The sequence below is a fragment of the Manis javanica genome, chromosome 2 (assembly GCF_040802235.1).
Source record: "Manis javanica isolate MJ-LG chromosome 2, MJ_LKY, whole genome shotgun sequence".
Lineage (NCBI taxonomy): Eukaryota > Metazoa > Chordata > Mammalia > Pholidota > Manidae > Manis > Manis javanica.
Genome location: NC_133157.1, coordinates 126,879,171 through 126,903,546, shown reverse-complemented (window position 1 = coordinate 126,903,546; position 24,376 = coordinate 126,879,171). Strand labels below are relative to the sequence as shown.

Sequence of the window (24,376 nt, the reverse complement as noted above, 5' to 3'; positions counted from 1 at the left end):
CTCCTTTTCCAAGCCAGAGAAGGAGCAGCAGCAGGATGATGAACAGCAAAGGCAAAGTAAAATGAGAATAAAACCAGCGATTTGGGGTCTAGGTGCCTGGTTAATTGTAATTTGAGAAAACAAGGGCCCTGAGATACTGAGATTTAAAAGACAGGGAATTTATTCCCAAAATATCTATTGAGTTCTTACTGTGTGCAAAAGCCCTGGAATTTGATGATGATGGGAAGAAAGGTAATTGCCCCTTGGCGCTTACAGCTGGGGAGATAAATGCATAGCCACACTCTCGTTTCTGCATTCCTCTCTTGCCTTGAGAAATAGTGGCTCTGAAGTGTCCGGCCTCTCTCCCACCTTAGAGGGTAGATAGATTTCGCATTAAAGGATTAAAGGCTGGACACCGCAGGGTTTTCTAGGTTTTGTTTGGAATCCCTCATTCATTTAATTGCCCGCTGAAGAAGGTACTAGAGTGGTTCCCATGACAGGGTTTCAGGTGGGGAAATGAGGTGGTTGCCTGAGAGGCCTGTTTGCCTCTGTCAGCTCAGAGCAGAAGGGTCCCTAAGCATGAAGGTTTTGGCTTGACTTCTATTTAGAAAGTGGCCCCCACATCATCACTATGGTTTCAATTGGTTTTGAAGTGTCGCTGAAAGAGTTCTTTTGTTTTTACTTTAGGCTGGCGGGTTTGCGCTGTAACTGTATCTGCTTTTCTACATCTCCGTTTGACACTGGCTTGACCTCTGCTTACCTCATACTCACTAAAAAGAAACATATCTAATACCATCCACCTCTGTGATAAGAGAAAGAGAAAACAAACAGTGGAGAGGTCCTTCAGAAGCTGATGACCTACTATTAGTCGTAGGACCCCCATTGCTGGGACGGAGTCTGGGGATGTCCATGGGCGGCTGGCTCTGAGTGGGGAGACACAGAGAGGGCCCAGAGGTTTAGAACTTTGCTTGGAGCAGAGTTCTAGGCTTAGTCTGGCAATAGCTTGCCATGTGTGGTATGTTTAATGTAGAAATAAAGTGAAATGCAATTTCTTAGCCTGTGTTTCAGTTTCAAACCATAATTTCCATATTCTGTCTAGGATCCAATGACCTCAGCCAGAGAGTTAGGTCAAATGATTAGAGAGAGCCTCCGGGGATATACTCAGTTAACAATTCCACCTGCCCCTGGGAATCACTCACCTCCATCTCACCTCCATATTCCTTCCCTTAGTTTAAAACAAACTCCTCAAAGGTCACCAAAACACAGCTTGGTTGTTTCAGGAATAGGATTTTGGGCCACCTCCATGAGGTGAGGGTAACGTACTCTGTGTGTGGCAGGTAAATAGCAAGCACCCAGCATATTTTAGGAAAATATTAACTGGGAATGGTTTTCCTCATCTCACATTTGCACACATACCATTGTTTTCAGTGAGAAAGAAAGGGACAGAAAAAATAGCTGAGTTTAGGGAATAAATCCTCTTTTAATTTATGTAATTGTTTTAAAGTACACATCATAATGAATTAACTGACAAACTAACTGAGTTTAAAGACTTTTGAAAATGGTTTTAGGTCTAGGAAGCCAAGTTTGAGGATTAGCAAAAGCATCAGAGGAAATAATGGTCCAGGAAGGAAATTAAAAATGATCACAAATGCGCAGCTGGAAGCTAGAGGAATGCAGGTTTCTGAAAATAGGTGAAATCCCAAGATTTCCAGGAGTGGAAAACCTCCAGGAGGGACGTCCTCCAGATGTCATTTCCCCTGCACACCTTCCCTCCTGTGCGGGTGATTTCCCCGCCCAGGTCCGTGGCCGCAGAGTGCTGGGGACTCATAACTTCCTGTCTGCCACTTCGGCCTCTCCCCTGCACATGGGGCTTCTTTATCCCTATCTCTTGGACATCCAATCCCTACTTGGACATCCAATAGACATCTCAAACATCAACATTTCAAAAATATATCTTTTGGTCCCACCTCCCTTGAGAACTAGTCTGGTCTCCTGTCCCCACAAACCTTTTTCACCATCATTTTTCACTGTCGGCACTCCTCCCTTTTAGGCAGTTCCTACCTCTAACTCTCAGCAATTCTGTTGGTTCAACTTTTTCAATATCCATCCATTTCTCTTAATTTTTCCTGCTATCACTTCAATCAAAATGTATCAGATATTGCACTGATCTCCCTAATATTCTTCTCATCCATTCCTACATGACAGGCAAATGACTTTAAAATGTAAATCAGAATACATCAGTCCTCTGCTTAGAGCCCACCAAGCCAGTGGCTGTGCCTAAAATAGATCCCCAAATGCTTAATACAGCTGTACATTGCTACAGTGATTGGGCCCTGGCCTGCTTCTCTATCTTTGCTTCTTGGTAACTGCTGGTCACTTCTTAGATTATAATGCATTAACTAGTTCATTCCACAAGTGTTTATCAGAATCCTTTCTGTGTGTCCGGCACTCTTCTAGGCATCTGGGATAGATTGGCGAACAAAGCACATGCGAGCCCTGTACCCTCAGAGTTTAGGTTCTAGCAAGGGGAGGAGGACATAGCATAAACAAGAGAATTAAGTTATTTAGTATGTTGGGAAGACCAAGTGCTATAGAAGAAGGAAAAAGGTTGAGTTGACTGAGGGGAATCAGGTGCCAAGGGGAGGGTCTTGAGGCAGGCCGTAGTGGTGGCCATAGCAGGCCACAAGTCAAAGGGGAAAACTGAGCAGAAAGTCAGAAAAGGTGGGGGAATTAACCAAACAGGTATCTGGGAGAAGAGTGTTCTGGAAGGGACAGTATCTGGAGTAAAGGACCAAATACAGGAGTGTGCCTGTTGTGTTCAGTAATCAGCTAAGAGGCCAGTGGCCTGGAAAGGAGTGAGTGTAGGCCCTGGAAAGGAGTGGAGCTTTCACTCTTTGTAAGATGGACAACTATTGAAGGTTATGAAAAGAAGAGTGATAGGCTGGCCTCACATTAAAAAGAACCCTTTTAGGAAGGCAGAATAGCACAGAGAAGACAAGTAGTGACTGTATAGCATCTAATTATGCTGATGGACAGTGCCTGTAATGGGGAATATGGTGGGGGCTTGATAATAGGGGGGAATGTAGTAACCACAATGTTGCTCATATGAGACCTTCGTAAGATTGTATATCAGTGATGCTTAGTAAAAAAAAAAAAGGAACCCCTTTAGCTGCTGGGTCGAGTATGGACTGTAAAGTAGCAAAGGTTGATATTCTGAAGTTATCACAATAGTAGGGCCAGGGCCACGGTGAAGTTACGCAGACCCCCAGGGACAAAGTTCAAGAGCTGCTCACCCAGGGCCATGTAAAGCACTCTTGTGCTGTCCCAAAGCGACCAACCAATAAACACTTAAGCTCAACTAGGCAAGACATTTTAAAATGTTTTTATTTATTTAGCAGCACCAAATATTTGCTTATCAAAGGATTCAGTGGTTTTATGCCATGGGATAAAGATGAAGTTGTGTGCCTAACAACTATCAATCAAGATGGGAAAAAACTGATTGAATAGCTCCTACATCTTTTAGTTGTCTTTTCAGTTTTGTTGATTAATGAAAAATATTTCAAGGGTGGGCATCATGTTTTCAGCTTCAGTTATTAATAATTGAGCCCAAATTCTTACAGGATCATGAAATTCATCAGAGATGATGTTGATCTAGATTTTTTTTGGAGGGGAGGGACCCTACTAAGTAAAAAACTTCATGTCAATAGAGTATTTCAACCAAGATTCCAATATGACTCCACAGACAGTTAACAGTAACCTAAAGTAGGTTAAAATATTTGTCAGTAATTAATCTAGAAGCCAGAATCCAGTGCATGTAGCTTGGTGGAGTAAAAGGGATCTGGACCACGAATCAGAAAAATCTGATTTCAAATTGTTTCTCTAACACTTCCACACTGTGCAATTGTAAACAAATTCCTTGATCTCTGTTGTTCTCCTTGTCTATAAAAAGAAGTGATGACCATCTTATATGGAATTATAGGAATTAAAAAATATGATATGTGCTTAATATATCATAATAAAAAATATGATATACGTTAATATGCTCAACAGATATTAGACATGCAGATGTTACCTGAGTGATACTCAAATTATTTTAAAAGACTCTGTTTCCCATTGTATGAAATACCAATCCCCAAAGCATGTAATGCATTTTAATTATATATAGAGAAATGTCTCTTAAGTTGGTTAGAATGCGAGTAGTGTGATAATGCTCAGTTAAACTGATTTAAAAAAGGAGGAAAAAAATATCTTATTAAACAAGAAACACATGTAGGGCAGTTGTGGGTTCGGCTCAATCAGTTTCTCAGGGATCCAGGGTTTCCATTCTGTCACTCCACTGAACCCAGTGAATTAGTTTGGTCCTTTGGTTCTGCATTTCATGGTCCCAAGATATCTGCTTTGGTTTCAAAGATCACATCTACACCAGCCTGAGTCAGGTCAGGGAGGAAGCCTTCTGGAAAGTCCTATCAGACTTTCTGTTATGGCTAGAGTTGCATTACATGTCTGGGATGGAGCATCCTGGCAGGCAAAGCGGCATGGAATTAATACTGATGTGTTCAAGTCAACATTTTCTCCCTTGGTGGGGAGGGCCCACTCTCCATGAGGATATGACCCCCTGATACTTACACAAAAATAGTGTTCTGTTAGCAAGAAAGAAAGGGGGGAGGGGGAGGAAATGGTTGTGGTAATTGTAACCAACAGTGTTTTTCACACCATCCTCATCTTTTTTGAAGGGAGGAGGGAGTTAGTGGTTATTGCAAAACTCAGAATGAGAGGATGTCACGATGGCTAAAAGGTTGGAAATTACAGTTGCATGGGCTTTACAGTGACCACGTTTTCATTTTTCGATGTAACTGGTTATATGGCCCAAATACATAAAGAGCCCAAGAAATCTCCTACTAGAGAATGGCTTCATGAGTCTTCTGTTTTTATTTTTGTTTATTTGATTTTAGACAAACCCATCAAACCCTTTGTCATGCAAATTTGATTGAATGGATATAAAAAGTAGATCTTGATTTAAGGGAGGAGAGAGAATTTAACATATAGCAAAGAAACTAAAGAGAAAGTAGGCATTTAGGAAATAAGTACATCAGAAGACATGGCAAAGAGGATTTAAAGGATTCTTTTGAGAGTAAATAGGGTGGAAAAAACATGAAGGAACCATCATTCTCTGATTTTATTAACTGGTGCCATTTTTCTGTACTGGTATTAGTCCTTTATTCTTTTAGTGTTACTTCATTTTGTATCTGAAGAATAGCTTGGGTTTTATTCTTTTGATGTTTTTAATAATGTTTTAATCACTGTATATGATCATGCAATGCCTTAAGCACGTTGGCTGGAAAATGGTTTCTAAATAAAATTATTGTTATTATTGTTATCTATATCTCTTGTAACAATACTCATTATATTAAGATTATATCTAGGCTAGAAATAGTTCAACATATGTGATTATATGTAATCAGTGTATTTTTTCTGCTTTTTTTTTTTTCAACACTGTTGCTCGCATTCAACTTGTTCTTATCGCTAAACAAACTTGCTTATAAGTTGTAGGTGACTCTGATTTGCTTTGAAGAGTAATTCTTTGCAGGTTTAAACAAGAAATTGTTTCCGGTAGGACTGGGATCCAAAGAAACTCCTTGTTCCCAGTGGACATGTATTGATAACAGGCATAGCATATCTGGAGACCGACTCGTCAGAACTCCACCTGCAGCCCAGGATGCTCAGTGTTTCCAGAGACTGAAACTGTGATTAATTAGAAAAACTACTGGCATGTGAGGTTCTTTCCACCCAAGCCCACTGCAGGTGTTCTAGACTGCCAGCCCACTTTGGTGGGAAGCTGTGAAGAAAATTCAGATATTCTATAGAAGCTGGTGTTCAACAGCCTCTCCAGTGGCTGGCCTTTTCCCAGACTGTTCCATGTTGGTTGACCTGCCTTACTTGGTCTCTGTGGCTGTGTGACAGCATTGACTGTGGCATCACACATTGGCTGCCCTTCAGGGCAAAATGCAGTGCACTTCCTAGACAGCATGCTCTGTGTGTCACTAAGACTCACTCATGATATTCATCAGTCTCAAACAAGAGGTAATGGTGGTCAGGAGGTTGTAGCTGGTTGGCTTTGGGGGTTAGGGGTTCAGCTTCAGGAGATCAAGGTCTACATATCTGACTGTCAGTGCAGGTCAAAACATTTCCTATTCTCTGTGCAGATTGACTGGTGCAAGTGCTACACAGTTTTGATAAGTGGAAAGTTACAGGTATTAAAAGTAGCCAAAGGTATTATTACTAAGGCCCCCTGATGGGTGCTTTTGCCAAAGCACTACGCTCTTGGTTATCAAAGCTGACCAGTAGGAGCGTCAGCAGGGTGAATGTTCACCCACAGCCAACAAACACAGACACAGAACCAAAAGATCCAGGAGACGGTCCTGAGAACGTCCAATGGCAGGAGAGGGTGTGGTAAGAATGACGCAGCTTATAGGGGAGTCTGGGGCCAAACGTGTTGCTGGACCCTCTGTAAGAACAGAAATGTTGGTGGATTTTGTGATTACCACAATCAATAAAAACAGTGGAGAGTGTATTTTTGGATGCCAGATTTTAAAATTCAGTTCAAGTCCAGCTTCAACGACCTCTTCTGAGGCCATGCCTTCAAAAATTGGAATCTTCTAGACAGTCTAGGATTCTCATTTGGTCATCAAGTATTTATTTCCTTTATTGCTATTCAATTCTTGCAGTCTTAGAAGTCAGCTGCCTGGAAATACCTTAAAAAAAAACAACCCAAACTTTCAATTTTTTCAAGTTATTTTTGTAATTGTCAAATTCTACAAAGGATTGTATGTATTTATGGATGTGGAATTTTCTTGTTTTGTTTCAGAGCCAAAGTAAATGATTTGATAATCCTCTTCCTATATGTTTTTAAACTCGAATTCAACTACTCTTCTTTGAGTCTACTCCTATAAGCTATGGCGTCCTAAAGCTGACAAGTTCCTGGGGTCCTAATCTCTTCTGACAGCAGTGTCCCTGGCAAGGCTGATGCTGTCTGGGGTAGTCCTAGGCAGACTCACGGTATACCAGATGTCCACCTTCTTTTGTGAGTGTTTCTTTTTCAAGTCAAGCTGAAAGATGGAAATTGCTGAGTTTTGCTATTCAGTGTTTGATGCCATGCTGGGTATTATTCCTGTTTTCAAGTAGAGTATAAGCGTGCACACGAGAGGTAACTTTGTGCCAGGCAGCACCAGGATGCAGACATGCACCTGTGAGATACCTCTTTGGCAGGGAAGCAACATGAAGAGTTGACCCTCCCAACTTGAAGCTGATACGGAAATTAAAGAGTCCAAGAGCTTTCTCCCCACAGATTGCTATATCAAGGTTTTGTTTCTCTCCTGTCTGATAGGAGAGAAAACATGAATAGTGGACCAAAAAAAAAAAAAACCCTTCCATTAGTCCAACGCCATTGTATGGCTCCTAGAACATCCTGGATTTGGTTTATAATCTTTCATGTGACTGCTGAGTGCCAGAACAAAAAAAGAGCCATGAGCCACCTCCAGTCCCACCTACTGTATTACATCTGAGGAGCGAGGGGCTCCCTTGGGCAGCCCAGCTTAGCTTTGCAGGGACAGGCTTTTCTAAGGGAGGTGAGCAGTTTCATTTCCCCTGACTGAGGCTCTATTTGCTGTCAATTTCTTGCCTCTGATGGTGTCCAGCAATTATAGGGTCTAAGTTTAGTCATGCAAGGAAGAAAAGAGCCAGATGAAATTTATAAATGCTATTCCAGCTCAGGGCTTAGCATGTTTGGTATATTTGTCAGGCCATGGGAAATTCTTTTTTGCTCAAATAGATTTTCTCCTTTACATCTGATTTTTGTTTCTGAGTCTTTTCACTATTTTAAATTCAGGCACTTCCATGTTTCCTTTTCATTTTTGAGCAAATTAAGCTAAAAAGAGGATTTGTGTATCTACATTAAAGATATTTTCCTTTTGTCACCTAATTCTGTACTTTCTACTATCAATACAAATCTTTGATTTCTGTGAAGAGTGATATATCGATTTATCCTAAGTTTGATAAATTTCTTTTCTGAGTATTGTCCTGGAACCATCCCTTTGTTTTTAGGTAAAGTTGGACCAATTCAATCTCTCACTGGTCTTTCAGTAGCTTTGGAGAAAGAATCCCATTTATTGAATTTGAAAATTAAAAATAACCTTGAGAGACATTCGCTGGTGTAATACACCCTCCCCTACCAATCAAATTAATCAGAAGCTATTAAACCTGTTACTTATCATTAAACTTTTTATTTCCTTAAAATTGTTATATTTAACGTAAATATTAACTTGCTAATTTTAATATTTAACAAAGTGTATACTTTATTAGATTTTCTTATTAATGTTTGTTATATTATAATTTTCCATAAGTGTGTTTCTCTTTCTGTTTTGAGTCTAACTTCTTGCTACGTCTCTTTATTATTCCCCGTTGCAACAAGCACCAGGCCAGACATGTTGGCGGGCATCCAACACATTTGTTGACAGATTCATTGATGACAGACCTAGAGAAAGAAGTTGTGGCAGAGATGTAGAATATGTTTTCTGCTATCGATGATTATTTGCTAGTCTTTTTATGTGAGCAGCTTGTGAAGGGCCTGGTTCACAGAGTAGGATGACAGAAAGAGGAGTTTAAACACTGGGACAGTCTCTTATGGAGTTGTCAAACTTAAAAACAATCTTTTATAGGACAAAATAGACACTTTAATTTTCATTCCACCCTCTGGGGCGGAGGTTTCTCAATCTTGGCTAAATTGCCATTTGGGCCAGATAATTCTTGGTTGTTGAGGGCGTCTGTGCATTGTAGGAGTTTGTCCCTGGGATGTAGCCACTAGATGCCAGTGGCAGTGTGTCAACCAGAAGTTTCCAGACATTGCCCAATGTCCCCTGGGGGTAAAATCGCCCTGCTGAGAACCACTGTTCAAAAGCCATGTCTACACACGAATCATTTTGAGGTAAAGGGCCAAATGAATGTACAGAGATTGGTGTTTGACTTAAATCTTTCTGGCCTTGGCAGAAAGCGCTCCCAGGTTAACTGAATCTAATGTTGGGGCAGAATTAACGCAGTTGACAGAAGTGGGGTTGTGTCTACCTGGCCTCCTCCCTTCTGTCTGCCTCAAGGAGTACACTGGGGGCTCTGTGCTGAGCCCAACAAGACCTGCGGGTTGTAAAAGCTGCTTTCCCAGGGCCTCCCTGGCTGCTGGAGCCCTCGCTGCTGTCTGAGCAGGCTATACTCTCTGCACAGCAGACATTGGCTTTTTGATCTGGGAGTTCTTCTAAGGGAAAGCATGCCCAGGTCATTTCTTTTGTTTTACTTATTTATTCTATCATGGAGATATGGAAGAAGAACAAACAGATACAGCATTAAAGCAATTGAGCACTTGGAATGTTCTGGAGTTCCTTTCTCCCTGCCTGCAAATTCTACACTTTTCTCTCTGGTCCTCTAATTCTGCACTGGCAAGGCAACAGTTGAGCTCTTGGGGGTATGATCCATCCACCGGACACTGGAAGAGACCCATTTCTCAGTGCCCAAGTCTGATCACCCCCGGAGTGAGGGTGGGAAGGAAACTCTGGGTTTACAGCTGAAACTCTGGCGCTGCCAATCAAGAGTAGATTGGCTGAAGCTTCTCACTGACCCAGATACTCTGCTCTCTTGAACACTTTTTCTTCTAAGACAGTGTTGGCTAACAACCTTTCTTTTATTCTCATTTATGTTTTAAAAAAATAACAAGTAAGCTTAATTCTGTACAAAATCTTCAGTAAATGCCTTTTAATCCAACATAACAGTAGTTATTTTAAGGAAGTTGGCAAAGGAGTTCCACCGCGGTTTTCTATTTTTCGGTCTGCATTTTTTGCCTTATACAGAAGCACTCAATCACATTTAATCTTGGCTCTCACAAAGACACACTGACTTTGTTTGCACAGAACTGATCTGACTGCCGTCAGTTGCTCTATTCTCTTTTTTGTCTTCCCAGTAAGCCTTACAATTTAAATAACAGATTAAAACACACACACACATGGAATTGATTCATAGAGGCCATGTCTCTTTACTCACTGTAACTTCTGGGGCTTGATGCCACACCCCAGCTGTGTTTATTGAAGGAAGAGAATGGCCTATCAAAGCCTCAAGTATAAATGGGGAGAAAGAGCAGGGGAGATGACTGATGCTTGGATGAACGGTCCCTCAGAGAGGACTCTTGCCCAGGGGAAGCACAGTGTAACAGGATGGAAGTCTTCCTTGCCCAGTGGAAATGTTGAGGACTGTTTTCTAGAGATAAGAACAATGGAGAGATTGTCTACATTACCAAAGGGATGGGGCCTCTGTGCATCTCAGGTGGGGCTTCCTCTGGTTGGTGTCTGCCATTTAAGACCAGGGCTGTGAGCAAGCTCTTCAATGCTCCTGTAGCCCTGAGCTTGTTCTTCCCAACTCCCAGCTCTACTCGATTTCTTTTAAATGAGCTTTGTATGTGGAAAACATTTTGGATTTAGAGAGAAGCTGAATTGATAATGCAGAGTTCTGGGATGCCCCTCATCCAGTTACCCCCAACACTAACAATATATGACGTTACTTTGCAACTCCCCTGTCCATTTTAAGAGCTCATTTTCCTTTCCACTCCCAAGGAAACCACAGAATTGCCCACTGGTCCCAGGGTGCTGAGTATAAATAAATAAATAAGGTGCCTAATACTTTGCCAATTGTTTAACAATCTCCAACTGGGGGTTGTTCTGTTCCTCATTTTAAGAAGCAAAACTTTGTATTCAAATGTATTTCACACCTAGATGTAGCTCACGGTGACAACTTTCTTACTGAAATGTAAGTAGCAATCACATCACAAATCGGTTGCTCTCCTGCATTAAATATGGGGTGATATTTGTGGATTAGGCCATCACTACAATCCAAAATCTTAGCAAATTTCCTTCAGTCTGATCCTCACCAGTTTATTCCAGATTGCTTTCTTTAAAACAAATGTACATCAAAAAAGACTAGTACATGGTGGAAGGGAATTAAAAGAGCTCTTTTCTGTAAAATGACTTAAAAGAAGTGTTAGAGAAGGAAGCAGTGAGGGGTGGGTAAAACTTTGACTACTATTTGGTACACAGTAGTTATAAATAATATTGCTTTATTGAGGTCTATTTCTGGATGGGGAAGTATAAACAATGAAGCCTTTAGAGAGCTCTGAGTGACAGATTTATTTTACAAACAAAATAAAGTGATTATAAGGAATTAAAAAGGCTGAACTGGGAAAGGCCTCTTCTCTGGAGCAGCTCTGAGGCAGACATTTGTTTCTCTTGGTCCTCCTGACATAGCAGAAATATGGGCACAGATGAGAGATGGCAGTTGTCAAGGAACTGTCCTTCCACCAAGCTACAGTGCTGTTTGGGAGTCAGAGAGAGAGGTCCTGGGAAGCATTTGGCTTGTGACTATGTTCAGTTTCAAAGTGAGTCCCCTTTCCATCCCACACTGCAGTCCTGAGTATCAGAGGTGTTTGTGTGGGATTGTTCGCCTGTGTACACCTCATCCCTCTCTCCCCTCCTCTTCCGTCTTTCCTTCCTCAGCCCACCCTCTGAAAGACCTTGTTTGTGCCCCTAGGAAACATTCTAGAAGAAATAAGATAATGCTGCTAAGGAGGAAAGGTGGAATTATGGATATCCGGTGGACTCAGATTTTCTCCTTAACCCTTTGACTGTAGTTAATAAAATGATTGTTTCTTCTAATCCCAGGGAGGAATTTACCTCAATAGGAACAGTATGCACAAACTAACCCTTGCCATAAGCCTTGTCTCACCCCAAGACAAGACCGGAACCAGTGTACTGTAGACATTTGTGCTTTTCAGAGAAAATCGAACAGAAAACTTAGCATATAATTCTCCTCGAGGGGCTTCCATTGAAGAATAAATTTTGATGGAACATTCTCATTCCATTCATATAGTGAAATCATTCACAATGTTATATGGGAATCCATGCAGAAACGTGAATTGGTATGGTAGCTAAATTTGCTTAACTCAAAACCAAAGAGAAGCTTGGACAATAATTTATGATCTAGGACTGTTAACTGAAATGGACAATTTAATTTCTGAAGTGGATTTTTACCCCAAAGGATAGAATTGATCTTTACTCAGGTGCAATGTACTCTATCTCTACTACTTCTGCATTTCAGTTTCTGCTGTGTAAATTAAGGGCCACAATCTAATGCTCGTTCTATCTTAGCTTTTCTTGGTGTTCTCCCATAGGCCTTTCTTACGGAAACCTCTGTGATCTGGGTTCTAGCCATCTTCATGGACATGCCTGGTCCTTGACATGCCTGGTCCTTAAATCATGGACATGGTCCTGGCCATTCTATCCGGGTCATTGTGGTTATCATCATGCTGCAGTTTGAATACTGGTGTTACTGGTTAGCCTGGGATAAAATGCAAGTGTTGAGACACTAATGAAGACTCACGTCTCAGCTTGTTAGGTGGTGGGTAGCAGGGTTGCTTAACACAGCACTTCAGTTCAAAGTGAAGGCAAGAGGGAGTGGAGATCGTAGATCATAGATCACAGAGCAGATGCGAACCCAGAAATGCCAGCGTTCTTCAGTTGCTGAGCAGACTTGCAGGTACACGAATTATCAGGGGGAACTCACCAAAATGTGTGCAGGGGAAGTGAAGCCAACAGAGTGATTGGAGGAACCCATCCAACTAATAAGAAGCTTATAACTCTTTGGCAATTTGTTTAACTTGGGAGTTATTGCAAAGTCAGAAAGGTATTGGGCCCCCAGGATATTGGCACTGTTGCTGGGAGTCTCCCACTGTGAAAAGCAAGCTTGCTAATGGGATATTTTTTTTCTTCAGGTGTTCATTTTGAGTTTTTCAGGTCAAGACTTCTGGAAAAAGCAACATTAATCACCTTGGCATGCTAGGCTAATGGGACTGGTGGCTGCACAAATGCTTCCATTCAAATATGTGCTGCTAAGGTCTTCCAGTTTAGATGATCTGACTCATTCATTCATTTATTCATTCAACAAATATTTGTTGAGGTTTTCCCATGTGTCAGGAACCACATCAAGTATCATAAGACAGACCCAGTTAAGATTCCTCTTCCCAAGTCTCTGACCAGGCATCTGGCACTTCTGCATTCTAATTCGGTGTCCTCCTGTTTTTTATTTCTTCTCTTAACTCCTGATTCTGGAGTTCTGATCTGAAAGAAAGGAGTAGGAAAAATGCTTACAGGGAGAAAGAGGTTGAACATACTTGTGGTTTATTTACTTATTCATTTAAAGCACGTTAATTAAGCACCTATTATATTGTCCAGAAACAGGTGATTGAGGCAGACTTTACATGAAGGAGAATTTTGCCTATCCACATAGTAAACTTCCTTCCATTAAATCTCTTGGGCATTACAGAAACAGTAATTGATTGCTGTCCATATACTAAATGATTTTGTAGGATTAATATTTTAGAGTACAGAAAAAAATTCAGAAAACTGACTCTCCCTGACTTATGGGTCTGGGAGGATGGATGGAAGTAAATGTCTCTGACTTAGGAATGGTCCCCAGGGACCAGACACACTTTCTGTGAGCTCCTAGTCTCACATCTCACACCATATACAACCATTAGTCAGGTCCCAGTGATTCTACCTCAGTAATGTGTCTTTCTTTCCCTTTTCAGCTGTTAATTGCTTCCATCCAGAATGTTTTATTATTCTTGCACATATATTGTTACAACAGCATTCAGGTCAAAGACCCCTTATCTCCAGACTTCCCCTGCTCTGGATCATTTTCCATATGGCTGTCAGGTTTATCTGCTGTATATTAGTTCTGTCCTTAAAGAAAAACACTATTTCTATTGCCTCTTGAGTTGAGCATATATTTCCCAGGAGAACATCAAGTCCTGCATCCTAAACAAGCATGGTGGTGGAGCATGTGGCTCCTGGCATAAGAAACATCTGTGTTAACATCCCAGCTTGGCCAGTGAAGCCTCAGTTTTCTCATCTGAAAAATGGGATGCTGTCTGTATCTCAGTTGGCAGTAAAGGCTGAGATGGGGGCATTTGAAATTCCAGGCACACCACGTAGGCACTCTGTAAATAATAGTTACAGTCCTACTACTAATTATTATTATATTCCACAGCTCCAGTCTGATGTTGCTCATGATATCCCCACCTCTGCTCACATGGCTGTTCTGGGTATGGTGCCTTTCTTTTCTCCTGTTATCTCTGCTCGTTGATAGTCATTTCGGTTGGAAGCTTGTATGCCATGAAACCTCTTTCTGATTCCTCTGGAAGCAAGCATCTTTCTCCCTTTAGTTCTGGGTTTGTAGGCAGAGTGACACCGACCCCTCCTTTGCCTGTCATCCTCTGTCAGGCTGTGGGGCCCTGGCGGCAGAGAGCATCTGAGTCTGACTTCTCCCTGTGCAGTGTCTGCCTTGGAGGGCTCTGCAGGCTGTGTGCTTGCTTGTCAAAAGGTTGCCCTGGACACGGGTTTGGGACAGCGACCTGTTCTTGAGGCCCTGAGCAGGCGTGACTTTGAGTAGCTGCTCAACCCCACAGCCTCCCTCCCCTCGGAAACCTCCTGACTGTTGATGCTCCTGGTGTTCAGGATGTCTTGGATTTAATCCATAAAATGAATTTCAGAACAATAAGAAGGCTGGGGGAGACATGGAAATCTTTCCCTGAAGCCTTCTTGCTTCTCACACCAGGTTCTGCTGAAATACCACTTTCCTTGACAAAGTGCCCCCTAAAACGTACCCTGCAGGAAGGAATTGTCCCACCCACCATGCCCCAGTGCACAGTGGGCCTCGGGTGCTCTGAAGGTGATGGTGCCTCATTCTCCTGTGGCTCCAACACTCAATGTCCACTACAGATGAAAGTGTTGATCAATATCGAGGAATCCCAAGACCTTGTGATGGAGTTATCACAGCTCCTGAAGGCAGGCCTGTGATCCTTTCTGGGTTCCAGGCTGGTTTACCTTATCACATTTCTGTACTCCTCATTTTAGAAGCTTAAAAAAAGTGCTGGTTGATAATTGGATAGTTAAAAGATGCAGTATGGACCCTTGAAAGCATTAGGAAAAGGCTCTGAGCAGAGAAATCACTTGCCTCTGGCAGAAAAAAAAATCAAGAAAAACAGTGATTACATTGATTACATCGGTAAGTAGCAAAAGCCACATGAGACATATACAGGTGTGCTAACAGTTTTTCCTTCCTAAATATCAGCTCTGTGGTCCCGAGAGGCGAGGGAAACCGGGTCCCATCGTTGTATCCAGGAGGTAGTGGTTAGAATCACTTGCAGAGTTAATAAAGGCTGTTGAACTTGAACTTCCGTTGGTGGTTAGCCCCCTGTCTTCTTCAGGTTCCTGAGAGACACCTGACTGATACCATAAGCTGCCAACGTGTTCAAGCTCATTAATAGTGTGCAGGCTTTGCTTACTCTGGGATAAGCTAGTGAGCCGGGAAAAGAGCAGAATTCATGGTAAGATGGCTTTGCACTCTCTGATAATTTAGAACTCAACTACGCATGTGAGTAAAGCTTGCGCCTGAATGTGAAATGCTGAGGATGGATCATATGGAGCAGTACATGAAACAGATAGCAAGATGGGCTCTGACTTTTCGCTTCAGCATTGCCTGTGTGGGAGTGAAATGGCCTTTTACTCTCAGTCTTGGCATTTGTGAAGGATAGGGATCCTTCATGTCCAGTGTCCCTTCCGAAAGTCCATGGGGGAGACCATTTAGAAATAGGACCACATAATTGCCAGAGCCACTGAGTGGTGGAAAGGAACTCTGTTTACCCCTCTAGTTCAACACAGCCAAGCTAAAAAGCTTCAGATGCCTCTCAGGGAACTGACTGGCTTGTTGAAGCCCCTGCCAGGCTTAGGACACAATGGATTTGACAGCAAGAAAGACCAGATTTGAATAAATGTCTGTTTCTTCCCAGATGGAAGACTTTGGGGCAAGCTGTTGGGGAAGTCTCCAGGGGAGGCACTGCAGGGGCTCCATGTCTGAGCCTGCAGGGCTGGCAGCCTGGAAATGGAGACCAGAAGGGGTTTCTGTGTTGCTCTCTTGAGACAGAATTCCCTCTTCTTGGGGAAAACCCAATATATGCTCTTAGGACTTTTGATTGATGGAATTAGGCTCACCACCCACATTTGGGAGGATAATCTGATGTTCTCAAATTCTACTGATTTTAATGTTAATTACATCAAAAAATAAAAAAAGGGGAGAGACAGAGACAGAGACACAGAGGGGGTATGAGGAGGCAGAGGGGTGAGAGCTCTTTGGGGTCCCTGCTCTGTGTGAGGCATTTTCACACCAGTATGTGTGATGGTGATTGTATGTGTCACCTTGAGGAGGGCACAGAGCCCACTTGTTCCATCAAACACCAGTCTCGACTGTGTCTGTGTCTGTCTGTCTGTCTATCTCTTCATAATGTTCATTTCTTCTACTATTTCAGTTTCACTTGCCTGCTCAGGGTCCCTTTTTACTCCTTGATTTTCTGCCTCCTTGCCACTCTGAGTTTTCCCTCTTGAAGCCTCCTTCCCATTCATCCCCACTGCACCCCAACATTCCTTGCATCCGTCTAAGAAATAGTCTCACCATCCTCCTTCAGCTCGCCCTCTGGTGGCCCCTAACTCTCTCCCCAGCTTCTGAGCATGCCGCCTCCTCTCCTGGTGCACCATGCTGTGACTGTGACAGCTCCAGGGGCTTGGGTGCAGTGTCGTGTCAGGGAGAGTCACCCTTTGCGAGCTGTGAGCTCCCCAGCCCCAGACCCATCTCAAGTCAGACCCCTGCCTGCCCTTCTGCTTGTCCTGCTGTTGTGCGAGGGTCAGGCAGGCACTGTGCTGAGGGGCGCAAGTGCACACCCAGGCTGCCCACGTGGCCAAGGCTGGGCCTCCGTCCTGGTGCTGGGTGTGTAGGGTGGCTGGCACTTGAAGACAGATCACAGTGGGGAAGGGACCTGAGCCAGTCCCCAAAGCAGAGCCGCCAGCAAGTAGTCCTTTTAGACTTAAAGGGGATGTTCCTTTTAGAGGGTTGGGCTCTCCTCATCTGGCATACGTTGGAGGAAGGAATAAGGAAAGCCATCTGGAACCTGTGTTACCAAAGCAGCCCTTCCAGAGCTGGACGTGACTGGGGAAGTGTTTGATTCCAATGAGGACATTTGCAGATGAAGCAGGACTAAGTCTCCTGACTTGTTTGCAGTATTAGTTTTGCTCCCAATGAGAAACAGACTGATGTGTCTGGTCACCAGGAAATGATCCCACTGGTAAGCCCCTGCTGCTCACTCCCCTTTGCAGGCATAAGCATAAAATCTGCAAATGATCTTTCAAGAGAGGGACCCCGTAGCCCTGTGCTTAGAGCCTAGGGCAACTGTGAAGGACTCTCTTCGAGTCCTGGAAGCGCCATTACTCACTTGAATATTATCTTCTTAATGCCAGACTTTAGGGGACAAGGATGTCCATTCATCTTATTAAATCAGAGACTGCCTTCCCAAGTTTTCTAGTACAGAATTTAATAGCAATCAGTTAAAAAAATAACTTGTAGTAAGCTCCTTTATTAGGCTCCTCTTTTACCCAAATTATTTTTTACCCTTCCTCCCTAGGCATTTATCTGCTGAGAATTGTCAGGACCATAATGATTTCTCTGGAGACTATATTCTCATTTTCTACCCCTTCCTCTGTTCTCAGATACCCGTGTGCAGCTATGAACATCCACTGGGGTTGCTCAGAGAATATTCTGCCTGCAACCAATACCTATGTCTTACTCACCCCACCAGCAGAAGTTCCCAGAGAACCTGATAAAAACAAGAAAACAAAAATCCCAGAACATCATTTTCATTCAAGTTCCCTCAGATATTTTGTTTGATTTCACCTAGGTCTGAGTAAATAATATATAATCAAATGTTAAAGTTCTAGCTCTCCAGTCTTGAATATGTTTCTCCAGAAACACCAGATTTAATTTTATTTTAAAGGGATGACATGGGATAATTTCTTCAGAGTATAACTTTTTTGTTTCTAGAAACACTCAATTGTTCCTCTACCTTACCTTTCCACTGAAATTATAAGTCCAATGGGGAGAGGTTATGTACATCAATAATGATAAGTACACTTGTGGAGCGCCTACTGTGTGGCAGGTTTTTATTTAGACCCATTTTATACCTGCTCTGAGGGATAAGCATAATTCCCACCTATGGGCAAAAAGACTAAAGCTGCAGAAAGTTTAAGCAGGTGCCCGAGACCATCTACCTAGAAGGACTGCCTCCGTGGGACCCCAGGTTCATGTGTGCCCAAATCTGTGTGCTCCGTTCAATAGCCTGCTGCTTCTAAGGTCATCACTACACACGTGGGGAGGACCCACTGGCGCCCGATGATGCGTGCCTAGTGGAGAGTGTGGGGCGCTGTGTGTAAGGTCAGCTGAAGCAGCCTGTGGTGGGAACCAGTCAGGGACGGAGGAGGAGGCAAATGCAGAAGAATGTAATGAAGGGCCTGGATTTTTGTGTGATCTGAACTTCTCAGAGTGAATTTCAAGCTCTGTTATCATTACACACTGTGGCAATCCTAGGGACGGAAAATAAAAGAATATCTACAGAACAAGGGGACTTTGAAGAAGGAGGTCTTGCCTCTGCCCTACCTGAGAAGAATACTTGTTCCAGCTACCTACTGCTGGGAATTTAATGGCTTAAACAAACTGCATCTTACTATTCTCTCTCAGGGCTCTGGGCTCAGCTGGCTGGTTCTCAGGGGACCCTCACCAAAGCTCTGTCACCCCCATGTTTACTCCTGGGCCAGGAAAGGCTCAACCACGCAGCTTCAGGCGTGCCTCTCTTTGGTCTGTCCATGTGGTCTCTCCAGTTTGTTGGCTTCTGGAAAACCAGGATTATTATGAGGCTGTTCAGGGCTCCAAAGATGGGCAGAGAGCTAGATAGAGATAGAGATGGAGATGGCAGAGATAGAGGTAAAATGAAGAGAGAGAGCGAGAGCGAGAGAGAGAGAGAGAGAGAGAGAGAGAGAGCATGCGAGCACCATGCCAAAGCCCCGCGGCCGACTACCATCCAGTGCCTGCAGCCACTTCCACTGTGTTCTCCCTAGAGAGAGAGCTGCCGCTAGGAGAGGGGATATAGACCTGCCTCCTGATGGAGATGGTGGCAAGGTTCTGAAAAGACCAGGTGGGATTGGAAATGCTTCTGCTAACATTTTTGGGAAATACCATCTGCTTCACACAATGTTGCTCCTGAGAAGGTTGCTGGCACCTGCCGCTGGGCCTCTCTTTTCAGTAAAGAGAACGAGATGCACCACAGGAGCACTAAGAGCCTTTGCAGATCATACATTCTGTGACCTTGCAAATGAATCCGCCCATCTGTCACACCGTACAACACAAGACCTCTGCACCTGACAAATCCTCTGGAAACCACATCCTTCACGGTGGTTACCATCAATCCTTGTCTCAGTTTCCACAAGTTTGAATCTTCTGTGCAGATTTCCCGGAGGTCTCCTGGGTGCATGTAGCTATGGGACATGGAGGGGAATTTTGTTCAACTAGTTCCTTTCCTGATGGAAGGATGCAATCCTATGACTCTAGCCTAACTCTGCCATTTCACAGAGAAGAACATGGAGTGTCCTGGAGGGAAGGCATGCAGCCACGGTGTGTTCAGAGAGATGGTGAAATGAGAGAGTGTTTAGGAAAAGGCAACTGAGGTGGGAAATGGTTTTAAACATCTTGCCACATCGGAAGCAGTTTTAAACATTGTAGCCTGGGAAAGAGAAGACAATGGGAAAAAAAGATGATTAAATTTGTTTGGTGATTTCAACAATGATTTAAAAGCATGTCTGTGGAGCCACGATAGAGTCCAGCTTTTATGTCCAATGATTCTGTGCATTGGTTTTGTATACACTGAAAAGTTTTTACTAAGTGAATTATGTACTCTTTAAATATAGAAAGGGTAGGGAAAATATCTCATATTTATCTTGTACCCCTGACTAACAACAAATACTATTGTGGGCACAGAATAGAAACTTAATAAGTATTGATCAATTGGTACTTGTTGATTATTTAATTATTGATTAATACCTAGTGCTGAGATCTTAGTGTTTTTGGGAGCTGCAGGACAGTGCCCAAATGAATAAAATTATGGCCCTAGCACACCCTGATGAGTTTTTTATCCACACACTTCTTTCACTTGAATGAATGCACTTTTGCAGATTAATAATCATACTCTTGTTGCCTTTAGTGCCAGGAAGCTCCTTCCAGAGGCTGTGCTCTGTTTTCAGGCCCATTGGAATTTTAGAGGGCATTCTCAGTGCCCATCTCAGGGAAGAGGCTCATCCGTCTCCAGGAATGAATGTGCATAAGGAGGACTTGGGCTTCTCTTAGGTCTTGCATATCAATTCCATACTTCCATAGAGCTTGAGAGACTGACAGAGGGAATGCTGGGTAGCCAGGGCTATAAATAAGTGGGGCCTGGGTCCCAGAAAAAGGACTTGAGAGAGTCACCTCCTAATGCAACCAACTTCCTGGTGTGGTAACACCTGCCTTTTCAGAGCAGAGAAAATGCAGCAGCCCTACGTGTGGTTAAGGGGATATAATCAGGACACCTTCAACTTTCAAAATGAAGTGTGACCCCAAAAACATGATTTTACTTGAACTGTTCACCGTCCCCAGTTCTCTGGCTGCAGGCATTTCTAAGTCTGGGAGTCAGCTCTCTGCCCAGCTGTCACTGCCCTGAAGGACAAGGATTTCCATTTCCCTGTCAGCACAGTTTAGCCCTGGCTGGCAGATGCAGGCAGTTGTTTGCCACTCCGTAGGGGTGCAGCTGCAGCCCCCCAGAGGGAGCAGGAGAGAGCTCTGCTCCGTCCCAGGACAACCCTTCTAATGCTGTGTGGAGGGAGAGGTTTTGGACCACGGTGGCCAGTTAAGACCTTTCTCTCTTGCCTTAGACCTGAGGTTTTATGAAAGATACACCTGCCGACTGTGAAAAACTAAGTAGCCCTGATGGGCCTCAGTGAATTAACTGTGAAAGGACTTCACCAAGATGAAGTATGTTGTCATTTAAGATGCCGCTCATTGCCATCATCACTATCCCTAAGTATTAATGTAACTACAACAGCATTAAGAAAAAGTTGATGAGTACTGAAGCCACATTTCAACTGTCTTATTTTGTTATAATCATACTCTCTAAAGGGACAACTGAGGAATAATATGATGGTCCTGTCTCTCCTCTGTCCCCAAAGAGTCCTTTTAGGAAGGTGACTTACAAAATGGTCATTTGACAAAATTTTAAACAAAGTAGCCATGATTTAAAAGCCTGTCTGAAATATGAGCTATAGGTTCCAGCTTTTACTTCCAATGATTATTTCCAAAATTAGTTTCACCTATAGCATATACTCAAACGTTTTTACAGGGGTTATGTGCTAAATATTGACTGAGTACTTGATTTTCCTCCTTATATGGTTGATGTTAGGTAGATGTAATGTAAAATTCAAGTTGGAGCTTCTTGAAGTGGTAAAAATTGCAGTGATTTTGCTGTCGTGACCCTTCCAAGTGGTCCAGCTCTATGTCATGGGTGCATGGTGAGATGTGCTCTGTTTGCTGCATGTTAAACCCATGTTTTGTTAATTAGAGGCCTATAGTAAATTAAGCACTCATTTTTATGGCATAAGAGTCCACTTGGCTCAGAAAGTTAGGCATCTGGCTCTGATTTTGTCCTATGGCCTGGCTCTGAGGATTCCCTCACCCTCCCCTTTCCTTACCTGTTTAGAGAGAATTAGGATGGAAACTTTACTTCTGCAGAGAAGACGTGATAAGGGGGATTTTGATTGTTGTAGGCAGGGGTATACAGGATGAATAGCCATAGCACAGAACCCTGGGGAGGACTGTCAGGCCTTGCAAGATTTTATTGTTTCTTTCATTTTATTTTCTGTCTGTGGAAAATATCAAACTATAAGCTTCTTCAAATTCTTTGTGGAATGAGGTAGAGTATAAACAAGTAAGTGTATGACATGTATAGCAGTGCTGCGGGAGGTATTATTTCTTGCTCGGGGGTCCAGTTACAGCTCTATTTAAGGCTAAGTCCCAGGCAGAGAACGTGGCAGAAGTGTGAAAGCCCAGGTTGCAGCTGAAGGGCATTCTGATAACCTGCCATCTAGGTGGGGCGAATGTGGGGTGGTAGGACCCAGGTTTGGGGGAATCCCTGTTCTTCTTATGTGGGGTGGGGGTGGGGGTGGTGGCTGCAGTGTGCAGCTAGTTGTGGATGGGGTTTAGAAGGAGAGCCCGTCCCCTGGACTTATTTTAGAACAGGTCAAGCACTGAGTCCGGTTGGATGGATCCTTAGGCCAGTTCAGTTTGGTACTTTATGTATTCTGTGCGCCCTGATCCTTATTCCCGGGTTCTGTATTCCTACATTATAACTGAGCCAATATACAGTTCTAGGGTAATATCCTGTCAATATCTCTTATTTCTACAGCAGAATGCCACCCAGCTGAAATGATCACCTGTCTGCCTCAAAGACTGATGATGATGGCCACTGTGGAATTGATCTATGGTGATCTGCATGGACCCCTAAGACAGCTGGGATTGCTGGCCCAGCTGGGACATGGTTCTGGTCATTTACAAAAATTCAGCTCTAATTTTAAATCTTTGGATTTTATATATATATATATATGTATATATACATACATGTATAAGATATGAATAACATAATATATTAATAACATGTAATACATTAAAAAAATATATAATATTTGAGTCCATGGTACATTTATACCAATAAAAGTAAGTTTTCTAACAATAAAATAACTGAGAAAATTAGAAAGTTATTCCATAGATTTCAATCCCAAATTCTATATAGGAAGCAAAACTTTCTCTAGTGATAAAAAAAAAATAAATAAATAAGAAAAAGAAAAGAGCAAACATGTCTGGTTTAGAGAAGATAGTTATTTTTTCCCAGCCTGGTAAAACTGAAATCATATCAACACATTTGAACCTAAACTGTGGTTTGCCAATAGCAAAATGATGGATATTGGTGTTATGGTGGGTTTGACCTGTGTGCCTCCTGTTCAGCATCTTTTTTCTTATTTAAGTTTCCTTGAAGTCAGTACAACACCATTTCCTACTTTAACCTAGCCACTTAGCCTGGTCAAAGACTACGCTTTACCTTTTTTTTTTTAAGCTAGGAGTTTGTTTTAGTTTTTGTTTTTTTTCCCTCTCTCCCTAACTTCCTGGTTTGGGCACATTCTTTTCTCCCATTAGCAAAGGGGAAGATTCTCCAGCGGTTAAGGCTGCTATTTATACTTTGGTGGGGGCTGTGTTCTAGGGCTCCTACCTTTTCTTTTCCTGGATTTAACTCGGCTTCTTTACTTCCCCTTAGCTTTTGCTTAGTGAAACTGGAATTTAATATCACACAGTGTTATTTCCATTGTCTTCCTTCTATTTTTATTCAGACAAAATGCCTTTTTCATAGAGGAAATATTAAAAGCAAGATGATGCTTCTCCCAAAGCCTCCCTTTTCTTTTGCTTCTATCCCTTCACCATATGCCTGAAATATTGGAAACACAATGCAGTTCTGGCTCTGGATGTAATGCAGTGTAAAAGGGGGAAAACCCACCTGATTGTTTCCTGTTGAGATGAGAGCAGGGCTGCAGAGGAGGCATCTACTCCCTGGAAAATATTTCTCTTGAAAATCTTCCACAGATATTCAGGCAGTACTCAAGCCCCCTGCTAGCTAATGCAGCAAGGTGGCCAAGAGCAGGACTTGGAAGCCAGAAGGCTGCGTGTGAAGCCTGGTTCTGCCACTAACCTCAGGTACTTCACTTAATCCCTCTGAACCTTGGGTGTTCTCAACAGCAAAATGGCAGTAACTGTACCTATTCAGTGACATTGTCAGGAAGGTTAAGTGGACTGATGCAGCTGGTACACTTCTGCCTATTACATGGTGCAAGAAATGTTTGCTGTTATTGTCACTCTTTAGGTGTCACATCACTGTCTCCCCATGAACCTCAGTAGCATGGCTCCTTGCTCCCAATTCCAATGGTTTTTCAAACCCATGCCTCCAGCTATTGTATCTCATCCTTTCCTTGCTTGTGTTTTTTATCTGTATGTCAGTTTCCCCTTTCCTCTGGGTTAATCCTTTTCTCCCTGCCTACTCTCTTAATATGCCACCTCTTTTCCTTACTTCCATACCCCCAGGAATGGCAGTCTGGAGTTTCCAGTTGTTTCCAATCCTCTCCACACATCACGTTCTGCTTGCTGGACCAGACTTTCTTCCAGCACTGGTTCTGGCTCTCCTTCCCCAGCCCAGCTGACATGTCCAGTTCTGGGTATTGGCTCCTCCCAGGCTACCCTGTCATGCTCTGGGGAACTGAGCCATGCTCAGCAATGTCTGCAATACCATGCTACTCCATCTTTTTCC

At 42.9% G+C, this 24,376-nt stretch overlaps 1 long non-coding RNA gene across 1 annotated transcript in view; it reads left to right on the top strand.

Annotated features, from left to right (window-relative positions):
* The window catches only part of LOC140845209 (uncharacterized), a 108,888-nt gene extending 86,175 nt beyond the window's left edge, over positions 1-22,713 (top strand). Inside the window, exon 3 of the long non-coding RNA XR_012123982.1 lies at positions 22,433-22,713. This is a non-coding gene — a long non-coding RNA (uncharacterized lncRNA). The remainder of the gene's footprint in view (positions 1-22,432) is intronic.
* Positions 22,714-24,376: the final 1,663 nt, after the last annotated feature.